We start from the raw sequence: 23,642 nt of genomic DNA on the forward strand, positions 1-23,642 counted from the left end.
GGTTGTTTTTGCTTTTGGGGCTGTACTCAGCGGTGCTTACTCCTGGCTCTGCACTCAGTGATTATTCCTGGTGGGGCATGGGGGACCACATGGGGTACAAGAATCAATCTCAGGTTGGTCATATGCAAGGAATGCACCCTCCCTCCTGTAGTATCGCTCAGGCCCCATAAAGCAGATAACTCTTACACTGAAAATTTATTTTCATGGAAACTGATCAATATGATAATAAGGAAAAACCCTCAGTGAATACTCAAAAGGCATTCAGGAAAATTAAAATTCGAATTTGCCTTATAATCACAAAATATATCACTGATTAATTTCAACTTAGGCTAATAACTACTACTGTGAATTAGAAAATCCCCCCAAAATCCAAATAAACAAAATCTTGTTAGTTAAAATGTTAATAAATGTTAAGCAATCAATCACTTAATCTTTGTTTTTCCAGAGAAATTATTCCTCAACAATGAAGGGGGCACTGTTTATTATTTTTAATTCTTAATCCTAATCATAAACCCTTTTTTTTTTGTGGAGGGGAATCTGGGGCTCAGGAGTTACTCCAGCTCTGGGCTCAGAATTCAGTCCTGGTGATGCTTGGGGACCAATGCTGTGCCAGGGATCAACCCCAGGTCAGTGGCAAATAAAACAAATTCCTTAATCCCTGTACTATCTCTATAATCCCCAATCATAACTTTTAAAAATATACGTGAACCATAACTTTTTTTTAAATCAAACAAATCATGCTAAATATTCTTTTAAATTTCAGAACCAAATAAAAGTACCAAAACTATAAGCATAAAAGAAGCAATAAAGAATACTATAACAGGACTGGAGAAATAGTACAGAGGGCAGGGCACTTGCCTGCCTGCAGCCAACCTATATTCAATCCCAGGCACCCCATATGGTAACTCAGGCCCCACCAGGAGTGACCCCTGAACACAGAGTCAGGAGTAAAACACCGCTGCTCTGTGTGGCCCAAAATCAAGAACAAAAACAAAGACTACCACGATAACCTGTGAAGAAGGAAATTAATCACAAGACATCTGAAGGAAATATTTAACATACTTGAAAGAGAAATATCATTAGCTAATCAAATAGCTGGATTCTAAAATGAGGAGTATCACAGAATATAGCCAAAGTTCACAGAATAATCAGTAAATAGATATCAACAGCATTAGCAAATATTTATAATTTTGAGTTCCTTTACATTGGGCAAATAAAAAAAAAACAGCACAAGAACTAACTGATTTTCTAAGATATTTTAAATTTCAAATAAGTATTATGTAGCATGACTGTAGCACTGTCCTCCTGTTCATCGATTTGCTCGAGCGGGCCCAGTAATGTCTCCATCGTGACACTTGTTGTTACTGTGTTTGGCATATCGAATACCTCACAGGGAGCTTGCCAGGCTTTGTGTCGAGGGCAAGATACTCTCGGTAGCTTGACAGGCGGTCCTACAATATCTTATAAAATCTGGGATTTAAACCTTCCCAATCACAAGCCCCTCTGAGAGGACTTCAAGTTCAAAGCTGCCAGCATTTTCAAAACCTGGATGGCAGAAACTTCTAACAGAAAAAGACCTATACTCCAATCATTAAAAGATACACACAAACCAGGAGTGAAAATCCGAGATGTAAAAAAAGAAAAAGAAAGAATTACAGATTCTTACAAGAGAAGGCTCAAGATTAAGGAGGAAATGCAGCAAAATCATAGAAAGGAGATAAGAAATAAATCAATTTATTTGCCCACAATAATTTTACCATCAATGAAAATGGAACCTGAAGATTCAGAAAATGAGAGTGGGAAATAAAAAAGAGAATGGGCTAAATAAAGTTTTAAACAATTCTGAGAAAATTTTTAATATAGAAGGAAAGTAGGAGAAGAAAGTTAAGATCTTCAATGAACTGGCTCAGCAATCTAAGTTCAACATTTCAAGTACCAAAAGACAATAAGGTAGGGCCAGGGAGATAGCACAAATGATTGGAGTGTGTGCTTTGTATAGGGAGTTCATTTCTGGGCATATCTGGTCCTTCAATCACCATCAAGAGTGACCTCAAAACAACAAATTAAGGTAAAAGAGTGGGGCCAGAGAGATCATGCAGCAGGTAGGGTGCTTAATTGGAAGCAGCCTACCAGAATACAATCCCTGATGGCCCATATGGTCTCCCCCCTCCACCCCCCCCATCCCCCAACCCTGCCACATGTACTCCTGAGCACACCACTGGGTGTGATCCCCAAAAAAAAAGTTTAAAAAGGAAAGAAAAGTAATAAAAACGATAATAACTACTGAAACAAAGTAACTGCAACAATTAAGGCTAAATAAATAATAACATCTTGCTATCTAAACATAGTTAAGAAACAGAAAATAAACAAGGATAAGTCCTTGCTACTTTGGTTACTTCCTCTGAGTAACCAAAATGTCACAGCCCCATGGGCTTAAAGCTGACACTCTCTGGAGCAAAGTCTCTCTTTTAAGTTCAACTCTAAATGATCTCATGATGTTTCCAAGTAGCAAACTAGAAATAGCAAGGGAATCAAAATGACATGTGCAAATAACAACCAAGAGAGAAACAAAAACAAGAATTCAAAAAGTAAAGTTTTGGACAATCAGAAAATATAAACAACTATTCAAAATAGTAAGGAAACATACAGAATTTAACAATATCATAATTATAATTTCTATGGATAAATCACTAAAATGTTATAAAGAAATACCATCGGCCTTGTATCTTTTGTCCAAGAAGCTAGGAAAGGACTCCAATAAACGACAGGAGACTAAATATGAATTCTCCCACCAATTATTTCGGAGTCATAATGGAGATGACAACAACGTAAAGAGAGGAAACAAAACCCTAAAAGCAAAGAAATTAATTAAAGCTGAGGATAGGTGTAGAGAAGCAAGTCAGCAAATTCCTCAAAGACATGAGATTGTGTGATTAGTGATGTGAGATTTATGAATATGTCCGCCAGAGTACGATTCCTGATGCCCCAGATAGTCCCTCAAGCCGAGGGGTATAATCCCTGAACACAAAGCCAGGAGTCAGTCCTGAGTACCACCAGATGTGTCCCCAAAATGAAAAAAAAACCCACAAAAAGGTGTAAAAAAGAAAAGAAAAATAATAAAAATGTAATAAAAATAATGTGAGATTTATGAGGATGTCTGCCAAGAACCTAGAGAAGTATGACTGTAAAGTAAATGATACAGTAAAGCGTTGGAATAAATAGCAGGCTAAAAATAGGAGAATAAAACATTACCTGGCTTGCTACAGGGGACAATTACATTTCTCATCGCATATCTCCCCTCCCAGGAGTTCCCTAAGCAACTGACATTTACCCCAGGGGCAAAAATACTTTCTCTAAAGAAAAGTGAACAGGCTATCTAGGGAATAATAATAATAAGTGGGAATATGGTGCCATATCATAAACCCTTCTGATCTGGCACTACAGTACCATAGCCCAGAAGCTATTTTCCATCCTTGTTACCCTAAGACAATGCCTGGAAAGAGACAGTTCTTACCCCATACTGTTCTGACCACAGAGTGCTCTGATCAGAATTTTTACTCAATGAAAATATTTAAAAGAGAAAACAAGTCTTAGGAATAGGATGAGAGTCAGACCAAGGAACTCAATCAACTTGCTGAAGCAAAATAAACAAATAAGGATCAACAGTCTAACAAAGAAAAGTAGCACTGTAGCACGTCTTTCATCGATTTGCTCGAGCGTGCACCAGTAACGTCTCCATTGTGAGACTTGTTGTTACTGTTTTTGGCATATCAAATATGCCACGGGGAGCTTGCCAAGTTCTACATGCAGGAAGGATGCTCTCGGTAGCTTGCCGGGCTCTCTGAGAGGGGCGGAGGAATTGAACCTGGTTCAATTCTGGGTTCATTTCCTAGCATCCCATATGGTTTCCCAAGCACCGCCAGGAGTAATTTCTGAGCCAGCAGTAATAACGAAAAGTAAGTATGAAAATGGATGATTAAAAAAAAAGAACCTCACCAGGGGGTAAATAGAAACAAAAATCTCTTTAAAATCTACGTGTTCTGAGACTAAAGACAGCATTATAAGAAATGTTTTTAATTAAATCAAAATAATCTTCCTAAAACTGAGGGGGGGGGGAATCCCATGAACACCATGAAAATGAACACAAAATTTATAAGTATAGAAGAAACAAAAGGCATCACTGAGAAAGTGAACATCTGCCTACTAGAGAACTAGCAGACAAAGTGAGGGGAGAAGTTATCAAAGAACTTATCTCATAGAAGAGAATTTATTTGAGTTGAAGAATGGGATTCAGATTGCCAGGGCAAATAAGTTGCTAGAATAAATAACAAAAACAGAGGCAACCTATATGGACCAGAAAGATAGCTTAGTGGTATGTGCTTACCTAGCAAGGAGCTGACCCCTGTTCAATCCCTGGTACCTTATGGTGTTCCTCTAGCACTGCCAGGAATTAACTCCTGAGCTTCACAGAAGCTTAACTTCCCACCCCCAAAATATCTATAAGCCTCAATACGACTTTGTATTTGAAAGGTATACGATAAAGAGGATTCTAAAATTTTTTCAAATAAAATAAAGAACAAATCACCTTAAAAGGATAACTGTCTTCTCATTCATTATGTGACTCCTAAACAGCAGCTCTAGATACTAAAAGACAACTGAGCAATTCTTTCCGAGTACTGAAAGAAAATTGTTCGCAACCTACAATAGTGTACTCCACCCAAACTCAATCAGGTACAAGAACAGAAGGAAGGTATTTTTGTACACGGAAGAATTTAAAAACTTCCCTCTTCTATATGCGTATTTTAAGAAGTCACTTAAAGATATACTCCAAAATTGGAAAATAAAATTAAAGGGGAAAAAAATGTGTCAATGAATGAATTTAATTCAAGGGGTCAGTGGAAAGAACTTCCAGGAAGAACTTCTGAAAGACCTAAAAGAAAACTATTCCAGAGCCCAGAACAATAGTACTGTAGGTATGGTGCTTGCCTTGCCTTGCATGTGGCAGACCCGGGTTCAATTCCCTACATCCCATATGTCCTCTGAGCCCACCAGGAGTGATTATTGAACGCAGAATCAGGAATAAGCCCTGTGCACTGCCAGGTGTTCCCCCCAACACCCCCGCCTTCCCCAGAATAAAAAGAAAAGGAAAGGAAAAGAAAGAGAAGAAAATAAAAATTCCAAATAGAAACAAAATCACAGGGAACTCCAGACAGAGAACACAATAGATATCAAGCTAGATCTGGCGATAGGCATACAAGAAAGACAAACTATAAAGATGTATAAATTGCAGAAATAGGGAGCAGTTAAAATACCAAGAGAAAAAATGATGTACAAAATGTTTTTAATTAAATAACTAGGTTTTGGGGGTCTGAACAATAAAGTACAGCCAGTAGGGCACTTGGCTTGCAATCAGTCAACCCAGGTTCACTTGCACCCCCAGTCTCACCAAAAGTAATCCCTGATCTTCGAGTCAGGAGTAAGTCCTGAGCATAGCTGGGTGTGGCAAAAAAATAAATAAATAAAACAATAAACAGCTAGGCTTGAGTAACTGATTAAGTAAAACAAAATCCACTGGACCCTGATGTTACTCTTCTTCCAAGTGGCTCAGAAGCTGCTTATAGGACCTGATGAAAAGAAATCACAATCTGAGCATACTACCTGACCCAAAACAAAGTTTTAATATCAAAATTATACAGTTTTTCATCATTTTGAGAGGACTATCAACATTACAGCTAAGTGGTGGGGAGAATTTGTATCAGCAATGCAAATTATAGCTACTAATTCAAAAAAAGAAAAGAGAAAATTCAAGTATTATCTTAACTTGATAAATTAAAAGAAGTGTGGATGAACATTCGATAAAAAATAAGTTTGTTTAGAAATACAACAGAGCTTCCTTTGTGCTGTACGTATAATCAAACCTTCCCCCATTCCTTAAGAGCAGAGAAAGCCCTATAATAAAAGATAGCTTCTTTCTGTTTAAAATTATTTATTTCAGGTTGACTCCATATTTTTAAGTCAATGGTTCTCTACTGAAGATGATTTTGCCTCTCAGTGTCTCTCTAGCAACATTTTGCTGTTGTATAATTAAGGTACAAGACAAGGATGCGACTATCCAGTCCCAAATGTCAGTGGTAACAAGTTGATCAATTCTACTTCTTAGGGAACTTTTGGAACTTTTATGGAAAAGCATTAATAGTTTCTCTCTGCTTCACATTTTTTGTTTTGTTTTGTATTTTAGCATTTTGTTTTGTTGGTGGGTGTGGCTGACTCTGTGCTCAGGGGTCACTCAGGGGTGCCAGGAATTGGATCCAGGATTGATTACATACAAGGTAAGCATCTCACCTGCTCTCTCTCCAGAGCTCTATTGTACATTCTTATGATGGTATCCTGACAGAAAGGAATATTTTCATGTACACAGATGTCTTATGATTGGTCTGATTAGAGATCTAGGGGCCATCTTCTGGGTCCAGACAGGTCTTTGCAGTTTGCCCATTGATCCTTTAGAGCCTTAAAAGCATGCCTGATGAGTAGATTAGAGCAGGCATCCACTGAACCTCCTAATGGCCCCATGTCAGCATCTACTGGTATGAATATCCTCAGGACCTCAACTATCACCTCTGTGCAATTCTTGCTTATAGTTAAGGCATTACTAGTTGGAAAACAAAACAAAAAAAAACCTAAATTCTCAGCAAGTTTAATTTATTAAAATTATAGGCCCCTGTGGATATTTACTATTTGGTGCACAGCCTTTATTCCTAAATTATAGACCCCAAAACAAAACAGAATGGAATATTATAGTCAGGGACCGGGAAGATTATACAAAAGTTTATTATTTTTAAGTCCCTCACCCTCCTCTTCACTTGACCAACACACAGGTCTGACTGAGGATGATTCAACTACGACTTTTTCAACTTTACAGTGGTGCTAGTGATACACATTCAGTAGAAAGTCTATTTTGTTTTCCAGGCTAGCGATAATATGTGGTAAGATACTCTCATGACGCCAGCAGCAGCAATGAGTCACAGCTCCCAGACAGCCACCAGATCACAAGAGTAAACAACTGTTACTCTTGGGGGGTTTTTTGTTTGTTTGTTTGGGGGCCACACCCAGAAGTGCTAGAAAGTGGAAGGTGGGAGGGGCACTACCCCTGACTCTGTGCTGCGCTGGATCCCAGGCCTTCCACGTGCTAAGCCCACTGAGCTATCTCTCCAGTCCTCAGCCATTACTCTTTTAAGTACAGTATTCAATAAGTTATGACATACTCAACGTTTTATTGAAATAGCCTTTGTGGGGTTCTTTTGTTTCATTGTTGCTGTTGTTATCAATGATTCTTTTTCCCTAACTGTGAGCTAACCTAAGCATTCGAAGTACTTTTAAAGTAGGCAAAGCCAAATCAAGTCTTCGTGGCATCACAAAGTATATTCACATAAAATCATACACTCAAAACAGGCTCAGAAAGTCAACCTGCAAATAAATTATAGACAGCAATATAATACTGTGGTTAAAAGGTCAAGCTATGAAGTCAAGGGTCAGGTTAAACCTCAAAATTAAATCCTTTTAGTAAACTCTACCATCTACTACTTAGCCTTCCTCGGACTCAGATTTAGTTAAAATGCTGGCTTTACTACCTACTCACAATCTCTCAGTTCCTTAGATTTAAAAAGAACAAATGGGTACTGGTGGAGGGATGGGTATTTGATCATTTTATAATTGAAACCCAAGCACAAAAATGTGTAAGTCTACTACTGCACCTCATGGTGTCTCACTAATAAAAATTAAAAATAAATAAATAAAAAGAACAAAAAAAAGTTATGTGGGGTTATTGTGAGCATTAAATGCGATAACATGTCAAGTACTTCTAAAGCAATACCTGGAACACTGCAGTCAACACATGAACTATTATTATAACCAGCCTACGACTACTAAAACACCTTCAGGTACTATAACAATCTGCCTCTATATCAAAATTTTAATAACTATCAGAAAGTTTCTTTGTATCTTTGTAAAGAGTCTTCAAGCTTTAAAATCATTTCCTCTTTCAGTTCTTTGTGAATATGGAAGAAAGTGCTTAAATGGTTTATGTCTTTTTATGATAAAATTCCCTTCCAAATACTTTTAATAAAAGTCTTCCAAAGCAGAGACTGCTCTGCAGCTCATAAACAGTACAAAGAGTTTACAAAGCATAATAAAAATTTGAGATTCACAAAAGAAAAAACAGCTACTGGAGCAAAAAGCTACTGGAGCAAAAAGCTTAGATAAGAAATCATCAGAAGTCTATTACGACTGGCTCAAAAAAAAAAATTCAGTTCTAGAATAAAACACATCAAGCAGCAATTCTTCAAGGTTTACTCTCAGATTGAGACTTTTTTAAAACAGAAAGTATTTTTGGTAACTGTTCTTATATAACAGGAAAATCCCCCTTCTTTCCAACAATGAAAAGATACATCTATCTTGCCTTGATTGAGGCAATTTCTTCAAAAACAAATACTGTAAAAAAGAAAAGCCTAATAACTCAGATTTTGAGTACCACATATTCCTTTCTTTAAAGTTTTAAGGTATTAGCATTCTGTGGGTCTGTAATAGAGCTTCTTAAACTTTTTTCCACTAGCAGCCAGAAACACCTTGGATTCATTACACATTTAATTTTCAATTAATTATTGGCAATGAGTCTCCAGAAACCTTTTACTTGTTGCCGAGTTTTTTCAACTCACATATTGTTTTTGGACCACAAATGGGCTCATGACCCTCGGTTTAAAAAGCTAAAATCTATGACTTTAAGAAGTAATACAGGGAGCACAGAGAAAGCACAACCAGCTGGAAGCCTGGGTCCAATCCAAAGAGCCACAGTCTCCCGAACACTGGGAAAAGAACCCAGAGTAACTCTGGGTATGGGGCACTCCCCAAAAAATGTGTTTTAATAAAGTAATAAAATAAAACTTCAATTACATCAGAAAACATTACATGTAATAGAAAACTTAACATCTAAAAGTCAAATAGATATTCATGAAATATTTTTTAGTAGTTCTTTTTTGTTTGTTTGTTTGTTTGGGGGCCACACCCAGCTGTACTCAAGACTTACTCCTGGCTCTGTGCTCAAAAATTACCCCTGGCAGACTTGGGGAAACCATGGTGATTGGCAGGGATTGAATCCAGGTTGGCAGCACGCAAGGTAAGTGCCCTACCCTCTGTACTATAGCTCCAGGCCCTCAAATACTTCTTAAAGCTCTAAACAGGAAATATCTTAAATAATGTAATGTTTGTTGAGCTTCTGTGTTAGATACTGAGGCAGGTACACTGATAAACATTACATAACTTTATTCTCCCAACAACCATGTGAGATTAATACCATTGGCCTCCTTTTACCTAAACTAAGGCCCACTGATTTGCCCAAGCACACTTACTTACATAAAATGCAATCCAAATTCCATTCAAAATTTCTGATCACTGGCTCAGTGTCCTTGCTTTCACTATACATTGCCACTTTTGAAACTCGCATACTTAATCTTATAGGGTAAGTCTATCTTTTTATCTGGAAGACAACTGTGAAGGGAGAAGATCTTCATAACATTACCCCAGAGACTAGCCTTAATCAGACATGCATTGCTTTAAACTATCTAGCCCCCTTAGAACGTCTACTTATTTTCAGGTAATCTTTAGGCAAAACCTAACTAAAGAACTACTTTTTCCTAAAAAGTTTCCCAGATTAAAGTTTTCTGCTCTCCTAGCAACATACTTCCAATACTGCCACATTGGCTTTTATCTGAACTGATATAATCTCACACATCACTTTGTTCTCCATTCATAAAACAAGAATTACATTTTTTTCATTCAGTAATTATAAAGCATTTGGAAACTCACAGATCAGCAAAACAAACATGGTCCTTGGCATGACAAAGCACTCAGGTTGTCTGGAAATATGGTACAAAAATAATAACAACACAGGGCATGAGATAAAGACTTTTCAGAACAGAGATTCATTTCCTGTAAGGTTTCTGAAGAAAATCCTTTTTTGCTTGCAAACTCAATACATTTTTCAAGGAGAATAATTTCTTTTATCCCAGACTACACTTTCAACTCATGCCTTTCAGAAGGCATATAAGTATGGGGACCAAGACAAAAGAAGGATAGATCTAAGTCCAGATACCTAAGTCCAGATTCCCACATACTGACATGAAATCTTCACATTAGTTGAAAGATCTATGTCTCTCCCACATGAAAATGGCCATACCTTCGCCATAATTGCTCTAATCAAGCCATCAGTTTCCATGCACTGAATCACCTTCATAAAGAACAACTCTGAGGCCTTTTTATTCACATTGAATTTGAAGGTCATATTTACAATGAGACAAGAAACTGTATCTTTTACTTTTAACCCAAAGTTCTAATATTGTTATAAACGTGTTCAACATTGTATATTTTATTTAAATATTTCAGGTTAAAAAATGTACAAAATGTTTCCAAAATAATATCAAAATTGATACTATATGTTACTATCAATTCTTTATTTTGCCATTCACACTTCAAGTAACCTGCTCCTCATGGACTATTTATAAACCAAAGTAAGTTGAAATACACTAAAAGCACACTAAAGTGAGTGCATTTGGGGCAGAAGCAATAGTACAGCAGATAGGACACTTGCCTTGTTTACACAGTCAACCTGGATTTAATCGTGGACATCCTGTATGGACCCCCCAAGCACCCTCCAGGAGTAATTCTTAAGTGCAGAGTCAGCAGTTACCCCTAAGCATTGCCAGGTGTGGCCCAGAAAAACAAAACAAAAAAAATTTTTTTTAGTTTAAAAGATTGAGTGCATTTGTTCTTCAAAAAGATCCTGACCAGAGAGACAAACTGAGCACATGTTTTGCATACAAATCTGGTTTGACCTCTGGCACCACATGCTCCCCAAGAACTGCCAGGAGTGAACCCCCAAGCACAGAGCCTGGCCAGGAGTAGTTCCTGAGTTCAGGTGTGTTCCCCACAAAAAATCAAGAACACTTTTATAGTGCACATTTTGTACATTGATTATTTCATCAATTTTTAAAGCAAAGCACACGTAAGCATAATTACATTAGACAGAAATATATATTCATCCCCAAAGTATACTTTAAGGTTTTCTATTCGAAAATGAACACTCACACTAGGTACTACAATTTAAGGTGCCATAAATGTTGTAAGGAACATATTTGATTGCTTTTAACACAACACTTTTAATAAACAGCAGCATCTTTCCCAGATCAGTGATACAATATCCAATGAAAGAGAGAGAAACCCTGGACTAATTTTAATGAACCGGTCATTTCTATGCACCTGCATACAATGTATTGTGGCTCCAATGGTTCACATGGAATTTGACCACAACCTTAATCTCCATAATTAAAGACCTAAAAGCTAGTTCTTAGGTTTCATCTATTCCCTTTCCCAGCACTCTGAACAGGCATATGGTCAATTTTACCTTATTATCAAAAAAAGGGATAACAAATTATTTGCACGGAGGGAACACACCCGGGAGTGCTCAGAAGCTACTTTCCAGCTCAGTGCTCAGGGGACAATGCTGTATGGGGATAAAATCCAGGCCTCACACACTCAGTCCTCTGAGCTAATACTTCTGTAGTCCTATTAGTACACCCAGCAGTGTTCAGGCTCAGTGCTCTGTGCTCTGGGATCAATCACTCCTGGCAGGGTTGGGGGGGGGGGGCTGGTAGCCAAGTGGGGTGTAGACCAAACCCAGGTCAGCCTCCTGCAAAGCAAACACCCTACCCCTGTACTATCACTCTGGCCCCACAACTTCTAATAAACAACAAATCGCTTGACTTTAGTCTTCTTCCCCAAACTATTTTATGAAACTAACATTTCTTTACAATTTCACTGCAAAGGAGGTTCTAGCAAGCATCCAAACTGACCCCAGTTTCTCGTTATTGGTTTACATGACGGTGGAGGGGATGGAGAAAATGCAATAGGTAATTCACCCATGTTCCTCCACAGTTTTTACTCTCCCTGCATTCTTAATGGGAGACAGAACTGCATTAAGTCATTATTTTAAAAAGGACCAAAAGTGGCGCTAGTCTGAGGCTAAATATGTGGAGAAGTTCATGAAAACAAGTAACTCGGGCCATACAGAGGGCATTCAATTCCTCACAAGTCCTCTAAGTCAGCAACAGAAGGCAAAAACTTCACAAATGTGCCAGTCTCATCAATGAAGCTCTCCCATCTGCTTAACCAGTGAGGAGAGCCCAAGATACCTATCAGTTCGAGACAACGTTTCGATGAGATGAAATGAGGTTATGCTCAAAGCCTAACGCGACGTCTCTCCTAGAAAACCCGTGCTTGTTCACACGACTTTTGGGAACGGGCAATCGGCCGAGGCTGCTGCTGCTCTGCCCGGGCCAGAACGCAGGAATCCCAAGCCGGGGAACTTGATTCTACTCCTGATAAAGGGCTCGGAAACCAAACCGGGAACGGGCGCGGGGAGGCCAGGCTTCGCCTCCCTCCAGCGGGCGGGCGGGCTGGCGGGCGGGCGGCCGAAGGAGGCCACAAGGAACTGAGGCTCAGGCGGGGTAGGGGACGCCACCGCCGAGCCGCCGGGCGCTGCCAAGGGCGGGGTGCGGAGCCTCCTCCGGGGCTGTCACAGGAAGACCCCCGCGCCGCGCCCCAACCGCACCCGGCGACAAAGCGCCGGCTGCTCCCTCCCCCACCCCGGCCGCACCCCCCGACGCGGGGAGCGGGAGTGGGGGTGGGGGGCTCCCCGGCGACCCCCGCCGATCGCGCAGTCAAACTTCGGGAGAAGGCGAGGGACTCGCGGGACACCGAAAAAGCCTCGCACCGCCCCCCTCCCCCGCCCCTTGCCGCGGCTTTTGTCAGGATGCGGACGCCGCTCCGGCGGGCCCCGGAACACCCCACTCCCTCTCTCCGCCCCCAAATCGGGGGTGGGGAGTGGGCACGACGGGGTAAGGAGGAACTCCTCGGCGCCAGGCTGGAGGGCCCCCCCCCGCCGGGGCAGCCCCGGGCACGGAACGCGGGACGGGGCGGAGCGGCGGCTGGGAGGGGTGCGGCCGGCACTCGCCGCCACCCCCCAACTCGGGAGAGACACTCACCGGTGCGGAGCCCCCTGAGAGGCGGGGCGCGGGGGGCCGGTTCCTCCCGAGCCCCGCACGCGTCCGGGCGGACCTCAACTTGCCTCGGCTGCGGGGGGCCGGCGGCAGCTGGGACGCGCGGGGCGCTGGCTGCGAGGTGCCGGCGGCGGCGGCCCGCTAGGGGGGCGGAAACTCCCGCTCGGCAGTTCACGGGCCTGGGCGGGCGCCCCCCCACCTTCCCTCAAGTCCGGTCGCTGCCGCCGCGGCCAAAGCGAGCACCGCAGCCTCCCGGGCTGCCGCTACCAGCACCGCCCGGCCCGGAGCGCGTCGCGACCTAATGTTGTCATCGGCCGCGTCGCCGCCGCTTGTGGGCACCCGGAGCCGCCGAGAGCCTTCACACTCGAGCTCCCGCCTCCCCGCCCCTCCCCCGCCCTTCGCCGGCCCCGCCCCCGCCAGGCCACACCCCCCGCGCGCCCCAGGCCACACCCCCTTCCCGTCACGTGACAGCGCGCGGGGGCGGCGGCCCGGCCGAGCTCTCGGCGGGAGCGGCGTGGGCTGCGCGGGAGTAACTGTCAACACCTTGCCCCAGCTGAGCGTTATCTCCGTCGAGTCGCCCCCAGACCGCGGAGCCCGCAGCCCCGTAGCCCCGCGCCTGGCACTTGCTAAGCCTGCTGCGCCACTCGCCCCGGGCCTTGCACCCTGGCGGCTCCCGGATCGGGGCCCCGGAGCTCGCTTCCACCCTGCGGCCCAAGCCCGAGACCGGCCCCCGCCCCCCCCCCCACACACACACACACTGGAGCTTGGCTCGGGTTTTCGCAGAGGAAAAGAAGGCGGCGGCGGCTGGCGTCTAGTTTGCAAAGCAGGGACCAGATCCGTGGTCTTAGTCGTGGGTTCCTATCCCCACCGATAAGGCCAGGTGTGACCCCCACAACCGCTCTCCTCCACCCCCAAAATTAAATAAACGCAGCTACTTGATACTAGGTCTGTGGCTCGTAACACTCTGTGTGTGTGTGTGTGTGTGTGTGTGTGTGTGTGTGTGTGTGTGTGTTTCTCTCTCTCTCGGGCTATATTTTTTTTCCTGTTTTTATTGAATCACTGTGAGATACAGTTACAAGGTTGTTCACGATTGGGTTTCAGTCACACAGTGTTCCACACCCAAGCCTTCACCAGTGTACATTTCTCTCCCGCCACCTGCCTCCTATGGCAAACACCTCTCCTCCTTTCTCTCTCTCTCTCTCTCTCCCTCCCTCTCTCTTTCTCTCTCTCTCTCTCTCTCTCTCTCTCTCTCTCTCTCTCTCTCTCTCTCTCTCTCTCCCTCCCTCTCCCTCTCCCTCTCCCTCCTCTGTCCCATTTTAGATATTGTGGTTTGCAATACAGTTACTAAAAGATTATCTTGTGTTTCACTTTAGCTCTTTTCAGCATGTCTCCCCTCACTCCTGCTAATTCTCTTTCAATAACTGATTTCTTAGAAGCTGATTTTTAGGAAGGGATGAGACATTTTAATCAATCTGAATGAAAGTAGCCAAGCAAACTAATTTTTCTTGCCTAGTCGTGTTTAGGATCCTTGATGCCGGTCTCAAATATTTTATAAAGTGTGAGGTGGAATGGTGACTGACAATTTAAACAGACTCTTATTTGGCGTTTCTTTTTATTTTTTAGATAAAGTCTACTTTTTAAAATTTAAGCTGCCTTAACTTTTGGACATAAATTTTTGTGTTTGTATGGGGGCCACACCTGGTGGTGCTCAGTGCTTAGTCCTGGTTCTGTGATCAGGGCTAACTCCTAAAGGTGCTGGCCCCAGGGACCTTACTGGGGTTGACTGCCTCAGGCAAGTGTCTTTACCCTATACTACCTCTCTAGCCTCTAAGCTTTTGTCGTTTTACACCATGACAGAAGGGATCAGCTCCTACACCCTAAGACTGTTGATGAGACCCAAAAAACAACATACTTGGCACAAAAAGAAAGTAATAATAGAGAAATAAGGGGAGGAGGTAGGTAGATATCACAACCAAACCCTACCATATTTCAGTCACTAGGAAAACTCTTTAGCAAAAGACGAAAGGAGCTTGTTACTTACTTTTTCCTTCTAGCCCAGGACAAATGATTTTCATAATTTAAACAACTCTTACCTCTTTACCATTTCTTAATAAGACAGAAGTCAGCATTTGTGGACTATAAATAACACAATATGAGACTACACCCAAGGACAGTAGAGACAAGGGCCAGGAAGATTGCTTCATGCTTGCAAGACTGCCTTATGAGCTGGGAGAGAAGGCAACTTGTGATGGAGAAGGGACCACTAAATAAGCACCATATTTACATGGTTGGAAGGATTCCTGGGGATAGGAGATGTATGCTGAAAGTAAATAAAGGACCAAACATGATGGTCTCTCAGTATCTGTATTGCAAACCATAATGCCCAAAATTAGAGAAAGACTTAAGAGGGAGATTGTCTGCCTTGGGGGGTAGGGAGGAGGTTGGGGGTGATGGAAGTATCACTGTATCACTGTCATCCCATTGTTCATAGATTTCCTCAAGCAGGCACCAGTAATATCTCCATTCATCTTAGCCCTGAGATTTTAGCAAGTGCCACATTGGGGGCTCTTTCAGAGTCAGGAGAATGAGACTCATCATTGTTACTGCGTTTTGGCATAGCGAATATGCCACGGGAGCTTGCCAGACTCTGCCGTGCGGGCAGGATACTCTCGGTAGCCTGCTGGGTTCTCTGAGAGCGAGAACTAGACAATAAGAGCTTCCAGAGCTTGGTTTTATAGGCCATTGATGGGATTACACGGCACCAGGGGCATTTGCTGAGTGTAACTGTCTAGCTACTGAAAGATGGGGGATCTGGGTGGAGGAGGCCCAGTTCTGATCCAAGCAGGCTTGGAGATCTCAGCCTTGGGTCCTACAGACCTGGGTTTCTCTGCCGGTTCCTTCATGTATGAGGCTTATCCGAACATGTGGAGAGTGGTCTTAAGCATGGCTGTGGCTGGGTTCCAGAGGTCTTCAGCTGCCGGGACTTGGCTCGGGGCAGGGAGGGAAACTCAACCCACCCGCTCCAAGGGGCCCTGGTGAGGACAGCCAGGTGCAGAGGCAGGAGACACTGGTAGTAGAAAATATACACTGGTGGAAGGATGAGTGTTCACTCAATGTATGACTGAAACCCAACTGTGAAAGCTTTGTAACGCTATCTCACAGTGAAGAAAGAAAAAGCAAGAGAGAAGAGAAGAGAAGAGAAGAGAAGAGAAGAGAAGAGAAGAGAAGAGAAGAGAAGAGAAGAGAAGAGAAGAGAAGAGAAGAGAAATCAGGGGCTAGAAAAATAGTACAGGGGCATTTGCTGGCTGCCCTCAGTCAAAGTCCCTACATTATCTATGATCCCTGAGCAACACTGCATGTGATCTGAAATCCAAAAAGAAAAAAATCAAGAATTCAGAAAGCATTCTAGTCAACTAGATACTTTAAAATGAAAAACAGATTGGAGAGATAGTATAGCAAGCAGGGCACTTGCCTTGCACCTGACTGACTTGGGTTAAATCCCAAGCACCTTATACGGGTTCAATCCCAAGCCCTGTCAGGAGTGATGCCTGAGTTACCAAAACCAAAAAACTAAATAAATAAAAAGAAAAAATGAAAGAGCAACAATGAACCACTGTATTTCATGGAGTTCTAAGAAATCATGAACTCTCTATTATGATGCATGACTTCCCCTCCCCCCACACACCAGCAAAAGAAAAAAAGAAAGAAATGGCTAACAGACTATTCCATGCAAATGATTTTTCAAAAGACAAATCCTGAATTCAGAGTTGTTGAACTATGTAAAAAATATGGCCTCACCCCAGAACTTCACACATGTAAGCAAAGGTTCTACCTGGTACCACCCTGGCACTGCTAAAACAAAACATAAAAATAAGGACAAGAAAAATAACAGTAGATGAACTCTTAGAGTCAGTTCTTTAGGAAATACCCTAACGAAGGTTTTCTAAACCCGGGTTTTCTAATTTTCTCCCTGGAGACTACCTTTCTATCTAGAAATTCAGTCTTGGCAAGTGCTGCCAGAAAACCACAGATTGATCGCTCAACTGCATGTTTAATTTTTGGTGCTAACCACCACATTCGGTTTCCTGGGGTCACGAAATTTTTTGAAGACACTTGTTCTGGGTGGGAGGCATAGTACAGAGGTTAAGGTATTGTCTTGCAACCAGCTGTCCTGGGTTCAGTTCAGAACACTGCATACAATCACTGAAAACCCCCAGAAGTGATCCCTGAGCGAAGAGCCAGAACAAGCCCTGAGCATCATTGGGCATTTCCCTTCTTCTGCCAAGCACACACAAAATAAAGAAGCTGGGTTCTAAATGAGGAATGGATTCTACATCTTCAATTCTCTGGAAGAACAAATGCACATTCATTATTAGTCTATGACTCAAGCTTTCAGCAAAGCTAATAACTTTAGAGTTTGTCAACAAATGGAAACCTGCCACATTTTCTAGAGCAGTATTTCTCCAATTAACTCGAAATTCTATTTTATTTTTAATAGAATAGGCTAAAATAGATTAAGTATGAAAAACCAGCATGCTTATCGAATTAGGACAAGAAATTCTTTCTGAAACTTGTGTTCAGTTATTAGGGGAAGGTAAGTGTGTCCTACGTTTTGATTTAAACTCTTTCTTACTGTGGTTATACACAAATGCTTTGAAACAGAATGTTCTAGAGCAGGACTTTGTACATATATATTTTTCAATGACCCCTTTATGTCTGAGACATGCCACACAAGTGAACACTGCTGGAAATACCTTGGAATCCTTATGGGGTTGACTTTTGAATCAATCTTTGGTGTGCATTCACAAACCTTTTACTGCTGTTAGGTGAATCCCAATCACCTCATTCAGGTACATGACCCATGTATGTGACACAGGTCGGGATGGTGATTCCCGACCCCCATATTCAGTACATGACCTCCATATGGAATGGCCAGTTTAAGAAGCCGGGTTCTAGAGAATAGACTATATGTAAAACATACCATCTGGGCTTGACTCCGCTGTGCTTTCCCTTTACTTTGACAACAGAAACTAAAGCTAAGAAAAGGGGACAGATTGCCTTGCCTTATCTTCTACTTCAGTCCCATTTTCTTATTTCGTTGTTGAAAATAAATGGTCATATGCTGAAATGGAAAACGTAATGAGAACAAGGAGGCCTTCACTAATGAGATGTGTGACTAGATAAATTACTTTCTGCTGATAAAAGTAGGGAGTTGGCCTACTTGCTCTTTGAGGAATGATAACAACCTTTTTTCCCCCCAACAGATGATACTCACATTTGAAACAAATAACTTATGCAATAAACTTAAGATTATGCAAACTCTTGTCAAACTAGCTGTAACTTCTTTTTAGTCCCACTCAAAAAAGAAGAAGAAGAAGAAACAACGCAATTAAAGTGAAAGTGAACATCAAGGAAAATGGTGGTCTATTTTTTATGGTCTTCAGAATTTTTTACTGTTGTCAGTAAGTTACTCATCAAGAGTAATAGTTTTTAAAGAAAGTAATGAGTTTGGTATAGCTAATTGCAGCACAATGGTTCATTAGTGCATTAGAGATGAAAAATATATGCTTTCAGATCTAGTCTAAGATTCTCAGAAATAATTCACTGTAGCACAATGTAAGTACATAAAACAGAAACTACATTATTCAATTTTGCACTATACTGAATAATTCCCATGTGCTTTGGTAAGAGATACTCTTCAAGTTTGCTGCTCCTAAAATGATTTTAAGAATAGTATTTTGGGACTGGAGCGATAGCACAGTGGGTAGGGCATTTGCCTCACAAGCGGCCAAGCCACGTTCCGTTCCCACCATCTCATATGGTCATTCGGGCAACACCAGGAGTAATTCCTGAGTGCAGAGCCAGGAGTAACCCAAGTTACAGCCAGGTGTGACCCAAAAAAGAAAAAAAAAGTATTTTTAAAATAATACTTCGCATTGTGAGTAATCTTCACTCAGAATTTACCTCTTGTGCCTGCTGTTTAATTATAAATTTCCAAGAATAAGAAGTTTTTTTTAAACCTTTTTAAGCATTTACAAAAATAATAGTCTTACCCCCAGAATATTTTTCAACTCTGACCAAGAAATAAAGAGATTTGGCTTGAACATCCCCCAACCCCTCTTTAGTATCTAATTAGACACATTGCCAAGAATTACTAATGAGGATTTTCAGTTAAAATACTTATTTTCTGGAAGAAGGCTGATATTGACAGCAAACTCAAATGTAAGGTATTTAATACAACTTCAAAAACTGTGGTGGATTCTGTTTTTATTACTGATCATGTGACTCGCTCTAGACAGTAGTTCATTAGATGTGAAAATATCAACTTCTTTAAATCTGAGTGCATGTCCTCAGTTCAGTCCCTGAGTCTTGCAGTGCCTGCCTTGAGAAAAAATGTTTCAAACTGGGTCTCAAAATCAAAAAATACACAGAACAGATCTGAAAATGACCTTTATTCTGAAATGGTTCCACAGCAACTGACCCAGCAGCTACAAACATAAAAAAAAGAGTAAAGCATAAATATTTGTCATTCTAAATTACAGACTATTTGAAATTGCTATGCATCATAATCTCTCAAATCACCTAAAGTAAATTTTCTGCCAGAAGATTAGTGTGTGGGTGAAAAGTAAAAAGCTGGAGGCCTGAGAGATAACTCAATCTGCTGAGCACATGCTTTGCATGCAAGAGGCCTGGGTTCAGTCCCCTGAGCACCCCAGGAGTGACTCCAGGCATTGTTGGGTGTGCCCTTTCCAAAAGGAAAATAAAACACTGGGCCAGAGATAAAGCACAAAGAGTAAGTACACATGCTTGGCACCTGGGAGACCTGACTTTGATGCTTGTCATCACTTGCTTCCTCCAGGGCCATGCTAGGAGAAACCACTGAGCACTATTATGTGTGGTGCCTCTCCCCATCAAGAAAGAAAAGCAAATGCTATAAAAAAAAAAAAATAATAATTAAAATTTTGTTTCAGAAAACAGAACAGTCAACTAGATAATCAGTAAACATCCATCTAAAATTTTTATTTAAAAGTGATCTTTTAAAAAATCTACAAATTAGCTTGCAAAATATTTGCATGTTGATTTAATTATATCTATTTACTGTTTCTTAAAAAAAATATCATGGAATAACAGATGGGCAAAGGCAACAGAACCTTAGAACTGGCCTATAGAACTGAGTTTACCAAGGTCAGGAGAGGGGAAGGTTGAGCAGGTGACACATTGGTGAAGGGTGGGGTGTGGAATGCTCTATGCATGAAAGGCTATCATTAACAGTAATGTAAATCACCATGCCTAAAATTTAAAAGAACGTTTTTAAAAGAAATATCCCTCATGGAAAACGTAAATTATTATAAACGATCACTTGGAATCCTAGTTTCTATTTCTGGCAATATTTTGGGCTAAGCCACTCACGCGGTGATCACACCAAAACCTAGATCTTGAAATGTATTTTTGAATCTTATTGAATATGTTAATGAACTTTAATAAATTAATAAATTAATGAAGTAAAAATTAAATTTGTGTAGAAATCTAGAGTTGAGAATAACCTAAAGTCAGCCTATACCTCAAAATCATTTGCCAGTTAACATGAGCCTTTGACAAAACAAACTGCTGACCTTATTTATATATACACACACTCATATCAATTAAGTTCTAAGGATTATTCAGTGGAAAAATACATTCTCTTTTATATCTGTCTTACCTATCCCCATAAATTTACATTAAAAATTAACAGTCATAGAGAGGTAGTATAGGAGGTAAGGTTCTTGCTTTACATTGGCTGACTGGACTTTTATTCCTGCAACTGCATATGGTTCTCCTTTGTCAACAGGAGTGATACCTGAGGGCAGTCCCAGGACTAAGCCCTAAGCACAGCAGAGTGTGACCCAGCAACTACAAAAAAAAAAAAAAAGAAAAGAAAAGAAAAGAAAATCAACTATCCTACCTTGCTTTTGGTAAATCATTTCTAAGAAACTGGTGCCACATTTCTGTTCTCAGACAAAGGTAAAATTTGAAAGTTAGGTTTGAAAATATATACCTTCCCAAAAATGAGGGGGAAAAAGTACCCATGAAAAGAAAATCAAAGAAAAAAATTAATAAAAATATAATTTAAAAAATTTAAGTATGAGTTATTAAAATGTAAACACTGTCCTCCCATCATTCATCGATTTGCTCGAGAGGGCCCAGTAATGTCTCCATTGTGAGACTTGTTGATCCTGTGTTTGGCATATTGAATACGTCACAGGTAGCTTGCCAGGCTTTGCGGTGCGGGCAAGATACTCTCGGTGGCTTGCCAGGCAATCTGAGAGGGTCGGAGGAATCGTACCCGGCTCAGCCAGGCTAGCTGCGCACAAGGCAAACGAACTATCTCTGTGCTATCACTCCAGCCCATCTGGTATGACCCCTGAAAAAGTAAATAAATGAAAATACAACATCTGGTATCACGTTTTATATATTTGCTGTAGCTTTTGGTTTTTGGCATCACACCCAGAAGTGCTGAGGGGACTACTCCTTACCTGAATTTGTCAATGCTCTTGGTGGTGTCCAGGAAACCAAACCACACCAGATATTATACACAGTTTTCCTGTGTGCAGAGCATGCACTCCAGTCTGTTGAACTATCTCTGTGCCCCCAATTTCTGTACTTTTAAAAGAAAAGCTAATAATTATGTGCCTTACCAGAAAAAATGTCTAATAATATTCTTAAACTTTGTATCTAATATTAAACAGACCTCATCAGACAAGTCTTTTCCCTGTTTATATAAATACTTCCACCTTACACATACCTTTAAAAAAAAACTAAACATTTTTCTTCTTTTCCCATCTATATAAGCAAAATGATATTCATAATTTATTGGTATAATCTTTTAAAAGGATTGGACTGATGTAGCATTTTATTTTTATTCATAATGACATTTCAAATCTGCATAATGTACCAATGAAGATGATTATTATTAATAGTCAGACTAATAAATTAGTCTATTTTTAGGAGATCATGATTTAGAGTAATAAAAAAAGCAGAATTATATACTATTTTCAAGTAACTATGAAACATTAATGATTCTCACCACAGAAGTCTAAAGAGGAAAGTTCATCACAACAAATTATATAATTATGTATTCACAGGTTAAGGACAATTAAGTCTTATTGAAAATCTCTGCCTACACTTTCCACCCACATGTCCTATTCAAAATTAGGTGCATGTTATGACTTTTAACACCATCTCTGGAAATAGTTGGAAATTTATGCTCAGGGTAGAAGAATTGACTCCTGAGTTTTAAACAGTTCAGATGCCATCATAAACTGCAGATGAATTTTTGAAAGAAGAATCCATTTCTTTCAGATAACTACATAGACTTTAAATTCCCTGTTGTAAATATGATTTTATCTTAATTTTAGATGACTGAATAAAAAGATGGGCTGGAGCGATAGCACAGCAGCAGGGCATTTGCCTTGCACGCAGCCGGCCTGGCTAACCCGAGTTCGATTCCTCCAACCCTCTGGGAGAGCTCAGCAAGCTACTGAGAGTATCTTACCTGCACGGCAAAGCCTGGCAAGCTCCCCGTGATGTATTTGATATGCCAAACCCAGTAACAACAAAGTCTCACAATGGAGACGTTACTGGGCCCGCACATGCAAATCGATGAACGACAGGAGGACAGTGCTACAGTGCTACAGAATAAAAAGATGTTTATATAAACACTTAAACAAAGTTAAGGAGAATATATAAGCCCTTAAATATATCATTGTGATAACTATAGTAGAAAGAAAATTTTTTTTACCAAAGATGTACTTTTGTTACCTCAACTACATGAAATTATCCAAAACATGTACTTAAATAATAATTTCTTGATAAAAACATGATCTATAATTTCACTACAGATGTCAAAATGTCTTTTATTTATTTATATATTTATCATACAAGTATAGATTATTACAGCTAGCTTTGATCCATGCTGTATGTATACACATATGAGATTTCTGTGAGGTTACAAGGAATTACATTTCATAGACTAGGGGCCAGCAGGTAGGCAGGGCGTTTGCCTTGTATGTAGCTGATCTGGGTGTTTTTTTTAAATTTCAATTAGTGAAACACCAGGAGGTACAGATGTAGACTTACAAACTTTCGTGCTTGGGTTTCAGTTATACAATGATCAAGTACCCATCCCTCCACCAGTGCCCATTCTCTACCACTAATGAACCCAGTAGCCCTTCCACACCCCCTACCACCCCCACCCCACCCTATTCCCCTATCCCCACACCCCTTGTCCCCCCAACCCCGCCCCACCTCTGTGGTAGGGCATTCCCTTTTGCTCTCACTTTGCTCTAGGGTGTTGTGGTTTGCAATAGAGGTATTGAGTGGCCATTGTGTTTGGTCTATAGTCTACCTTCAGCACGCATCTCACACCCTGGGCGAGTCCTCCAAATACCCTTTACTTGGTGTTCCCTTCTCTATCTGAACTGCCTTTTCCCCCAGAATGTGCTGCCTGCTCCCAAGCCGTGGAGCTGACCTCCTGGTACTTATCTCAACTATTCTTGG

General features: G+C 41.0%; 1 protein-coding gene across 2 annotated transcripts in view; it reads right to left on the bottom strand.

The window, feature by feature from the left end:
• Positions 1-13,214, bottom strand: part of OSBPL8 (oxysterol binding protein like 8) — a 197,219-nt gene extending 184,005 nt beyond the window's left edge. For both annotated transcript variants that reach the window (XM_056114713.1, XM_056114706.1), the window contains exon 1: positions 13,092-13,214. The gene's annotated coding sequence lies outside the window, so the exon portion shown is untranslated. The remainder of the gene's footprint in view (positions 1-13,091) is intronic.
• Between the last annotated feature and the right edge of the window lie 10,428 nt (positions 13,215-23,642).

The sequence above is a fragment of the Sorex fumeus genome, unplaced genomic scaffold (assembly GCF_029834395.1).
Source record: "Sorex fumeus unplaced genomic scaffold, SorFum_2.1 ptg000003l, whole genome shotgun sequence".
Classification (NCBI taxonomy): domain Eukaryota; kingdom Metazoa; phylum Chordata; class Mammalia; order Eulipotyphla; family Soricidae; genus Sorex; species Sorex fumeus.